The sequence below is a fragment of the Rhagoletis pomonella genome, unplaced genomic scaffold (genome assembly GCF_013731165.1).
Source record: "Rhagoletis pomonella isolate Grant_MI unplaced genomic scaffold, Rhpom_1.0 Rhpom_scaffold_00008, whole genome shotgun sequence".
In the NCBI taxonomy this organism is placed as follows: Eukaryota; Metazoa; Arthropoda; class Insecta; order Diptera; family Tephritidae; genus Rhagoletis; species Rhagoletis pomonella.
Window position 1 is genome coordinate 43,507,580 of NW_023458562.1, and position 5,343 is coordinate 43,512,922.

Genomic DNA, 5,343 nt, shown 5'->3' on the forward strand with positions numbered 1-5,343 from the left:
ATGACATACTTTCTTATTTTGCGTGGACTTCTGCACCGTGAGCCATATTCAAAGTATCGATATTATCAGACATTAATAACTGTAGCAAATCAATAACAGGAAGAAGAATAACTACAGATTTAAGTTTTAGTCATCTCGTTATCATATAAATTATAAAAGTTATATTTCCTTTTTTAAAACTAGTTTTCAAACCAACTTTTTTAATTTTTACATTCGAATTCTTGTGGTTTTTAGGCTTTAAACACATCCCGTGTCAAACATATTACCTAAAATTATGAAATCTGTCCAGATGATATAAGTCTGTGGTGAAATTCAAAACTGACAGAAACCTTTTTCTAATGGCAAAATCGGATTAGTGGTAAGTATGAAAAGCAACATTCATATACATAATAGCACATATATTTTATCTGTAATAAATCAAGGACAAACATAAGAAATATGTTATTTTCTACTTGTTTTTGTCGTCTAGTTATTTTAATTAATATTTTAGGAATTTTCAGTAACAAAAATATGTCTTGCACTATTATACTCGTACATATAATGTACAGTATTGATATAAATATAAATTTTCGTTTGACGGACATCGACCCGGGCACCTACCTTTGACATTTACATACTCAACTACAGCCCAGTAAAATAAAATGCTAAAAGGGTAAGATCCCGGGCACCAACGTAACTTATTTTCGAAGTACCAAAATTTAAGGAATAAGCAATAATAAATGTATTTAAGAATGCACATATGTATATCTGCTTGCTTGGGTATACAGCCCTTTTGCAGATAGCAGGTAGGAAAGGTACACAAAAACGTTACTTACCTTTGATAAGGTAGAAGTGCTACATTTTATATATAGTATATGCCATGATACAAAATATTGGCGGTAAAAGGTATGATTGGTATAGTTCGGATAATCAATAGTCATTTTTGGCCTGTGCCAATCGGTAACTTTTTTCTCCGAGATGAAACAGGATTGAAAAATTAGCTATGGTGTACAAATAAATTGAATTTCTTCTGGATTCTAAAATTGACCATCAACTCAGAATCAAATTGAATTTCGCTGTCCCAAATGCAAAGTAAAATATTGCCAGTTGAAAACACCGCTCGGCTGAAAGCTCTATTTTTGTGTGTTGCTGAAATTAATATTAATATTTATTTTATAACTGGCAAGTAATCTACGTTTTTTTCTTTTTTTCAGCTTTCATTTTGATTTTAACTCTTTATTACCGCCAAATAGTATTGTTTCGTAGCGGTAAAAATTTTACCTAGCTCTGACGTTCGTATTCACCACGAGAAGCATCAAATTTTTGTTTGATCTGTCAAAATGTTCTTTTTTCTATCAATTGACGCGTAGATGTCGTTTTTTCAAATTTATGGCTTTCTATTATAAAATCACATAACGCTGCACATAGGGCTATATAGCCGATTTATGCGGCCAAAATTATTTTTAGGGATATTTCAACTCGAAATTTTTAGAAAAGACGTATTATGACATATAGAATTGTAAATGTTTAAAATCAAGTAAATGTAAGTTAAAACATTAACAGTTAAAAAATGTTGTTCAATTAGTTAAATGAATTGCTGCCATAATGGTATCAATGGAAATGGGTTTGAAAAGGCTTTATCTCTAAGGAAACTTCCAGGGTTTAAAAAATGAAATTCAACTTTAATTAAAGGAATTAAATAAATCAAATATGTACCACAGTATAGGTAAGAAATGGGTGTATTCGAGGTGCAATTAATGCGGCAATGTTACTCTTTTATGAAAGAGTATCACGTTCTACGCAAAAATTTGGGCGAACAAAATTTTGACAATCAGTTACTCATCATTGGCGAATCAAAAGCAACATACAAATTTTTACTGCGCAATTTCTGCAACATTTTAGAAAAGTTGAAGTTGAGCATCAGCAAAATGTCATCAGGAATGCAACAAGTCTGCAATTTTGCGGTAATTATTACGTAGCTCGATCGCACCCAATGTAATAAAACTACTTTTTTGTAATAATAAGAGAGAATTTATTATTATTAATTAAGAGAATTTTGTAAGTATTAACTTGGAGTAAATTAGCTCCCCAATTACTGAAATATCGGAGTTTTCGTATTTTCAACGCATTGCTTTTCCATACCAAGTGCATCGAGTTTGGTACAAATTGATAAATCGGTTACCGAGATATACATTTGTGGTCAAAAGTGCGCGGTGCCACGCCCATTATCCAAAAAATTATAATAATTTTAATTAATGCTAAGAGGTTATTCCAAGAATCGATTTAGAGTGAATTAGCTTCTGTAGTTATTGATTTATGGCAGTTTTCGCGTTTCTATAAATTACCGTTATAAGGGAAGTGGGCATGGTTATCGCCAGATTTCTAGAAGTCTTAGCAGTTATGTTAGATATAGCCTGGGCAAGGCTCATACCGAGTTTGGTACGGATTAGTGAAGCGGATACTGAGATACAGCATTTCATCATAAGTGGGCGGGGCCACACCCATTTTCTAAAAATTTAAAAATAATCCTATTTTGTTCCAAAATTTTACTTTACATACTAATTTTTAACAATTTGGATACAATATTTACTGAAATATCGTAGATTTATCTAAATTGACATTTATCTAAATTTAAACGCTTGTATACCCAAAACTATTTCTTTAATCATCACTTATAACACAAATGTAAAGGAAAACAAATTTTTGTTCCGAAATATTTAACATAGTTGAGTTCGCCTTACATTCCCGCAGATTTTTAGCAACAGGACCGAAAGGTCCTAGAAAACATGGCTTTTGGTAATATCTCGAAAACTATTTATTTTTTACATTAGATAAATGGATTCATATTCTAGTTCAGCGGTCTCAAATTCATCTAAAAAGTTTAATTTTAGTGTTAAAATAGATCTAAAATAGTGTTACTATATACTAGTTGCGTTTTTAAATTTTTCCTTAATACATTTTCTAAGTTAAGAAATACCACTTATCTGCCATTTTCTGCGGGCAGTCTTTTCACACTATATTAGCCAAATTTCTAAGCTTTCAATTGAACAAAGAATAATAACGCGATCTCTACCGGGGATACAAAAAAATTCCTAGATATTCACAAAAATTAACAAAAAAGTACTCGTTGAAAACCGCTATTATCGTTACATTTAAATTGAACTTTTGCTTAATAAAATGATTAAAAAAAGTTTACACTTAAATGCATTATTACCGTCTGTATGCAGATCCATCACTACCTTTTAAGAATATAATTCAGTAATCAAAATATTAACTTAAAACCGTCACGATCTTTCTAGAGAGCGAAAATTTATTTATAAGCAGCGATAGAATATTCTGTTTCCGGTCCAGTGAGCGTTCGCTGTGCAAGTTAGAAAAGTGAGTGAGCTGGGAAATTTTATTTGGAATGTTCTCTATCGAAAGGGACTCATTTTTTAAGTTTTCTCCAAAATTTTGTCAAATTGGTTTTTGGCCGCCTAAATCCTTCAAATCAGGGATGTTGCGAATGTGGAATTTTAGCTAAACCCGCGGATGCGAATGCGGATGTCAAGTATTTTTATGAAACAATTAAATTAAGTAAGTAAATTAAATTATTTAGGTAAATAAAAAAATGGAAGGGTTAGTAAATTTTAATAATGCTTGTTTTATTTAGTAATTGAATTGGAACATTATATTTAATAAAAAGTAATGAGAATTGCATCGGGGCTGAAAATGTCGGATGCATCCTCCTAATTTTAATCTTCACTTGAAGAATCTAGCATAATGGCGAGATCGTTGTTTGAACACCGCTTACAAGCCAAACCAGATGTGTCAGGTTTTTCTAAAGCTTTTTAAAAAGAATTCTTCATTCTCATTCTTTTGGCTGTTTCAGAATTTGGGGAACCTGTAACTTCATTTTAGTTTTTGTAATTATTCTGCGACTGGTTTGAAACATTTTTGCTTATAGCGAGCTAAATATGTAAGCGGATATGGAAAATAAACTATTATTTTACAGGAATGAAAAATTTGAACAAAATTCTGTTTTCAAAGTCGTGGCTGCCAGCCGAATATTCTGTCTTTAAATATCAGAAGGAAGACGTAGGGGGAGAGTTTTACCACAGAAGTTTTTAGCCAATGATCCAATGTGTATCCCTATAAAAAAATATTGCCCGACAAGTAAACAAAATTACTGTTTTTGAAATTTTTGCTAAAAATAAATTCCCCAAAGAGCCCCATTTGAAATGTTTGAAACAAATATATCGCAAACCTAGATCTAAAGAGAACTAACTCAAAATTCAGAGAGGGAAATTTAACTGCCTGTGGATCGTACACATTCAACGCAATTAATACAAAACAGATATAACAGTAGTTTTTTTAGTTAATGTATAAAATCATGAAGAAAAAAGTATTTTCCTTAATTGGATGTAAGCCTTACTACCATAATGGATTAATGCAAACAAATTGTCAAAAATTTTGTTTGAGTTGATCATACTTTAGATCTAGGTGTGCGATATGTAACATCAAAAGCAAATCACGAAAGTTTGGTTTAGAATTACGGTGCACACTTTCTTCTTTTATGTCTAGTAGCTTTTTTAAGATTGGTCCAAAAAAATCATAATAAAGAAAGAAACCAATGCAGGTATTTAAAGCACAGAAAAAAATGCGATTAAAAGGACAATGTTCTCTTTGACGTACGTCAAAGGTCAAGTAGGAGTGGGAACTTGTATGACTGCCCATTGATAGCTCGGTTATATAGCTTAAGAAATAAAATGTTTAGAGACACTTTTATCAAAGTTGATAAATATGACATTTGACCAGTTTTGTTACACAAATACTCCCATGTGCGGCGCCCGGGTAACACGACCACAGTCAAAAAATATTGGCTACAATTTGTCATTTTTTTTGTTAGATATACGTTTTATCGGTGCACTTTCACAACATTCGCATTCGCAAAAGCTCCGCATTGATTATTGCGAATGCGAAAGCGAATGCGAATGTTAAAATTAATGCGGAAGCTCCGCGGTTGCGAATGCGAATGCGAATATTCGCAACAACCCTGGTTCAAATACCCCTATGTGCGCTGTTTGCAAGTGAACTATTTACTCATTTCAAGACGTAAAAAAGGTAATTAGAATGCATTTAAAGCTTTAATTTTTTATTTTTTGGTTGATTCAAGATTTTTACAAAGGTCTTATCCACACGCTTGTTAGTTTTATAAAGAAAATAATTTTCGCACTAAGGTTCACTTTCCCATGAAATTAAAAATTCTATATTTTTTTGTGTGTAATGAACCACCAACAACGGTGTTTTTTTATCATTTTAAGCAGTTTTGTTTTCTTCTGCAAACGGTGTTTCTGTGATATAATATATATAAAAATATTTTTT

At 31.6% G+C, this 5,343-nt stretch overlaps 1 protein-coding gene across 1 annotated transcript in view; it reads left to right on the plus strand.

Annotated features, from left to right (window-relative positions):
* Positions 1-237: 237 nt before the first annotated feature.
* LOC118744909 (neuropeptide CCHamide-1 receptor) overlaps positions 238-5,343 on the plus strand; it is a gene marked incomplete in the record, with an annotated part of 127,324 nt that continues 122,218 nt past the window's right edge. Inside the window, 1 exon segment of the mRNA XM_036478337.1 lies at positions 238-358.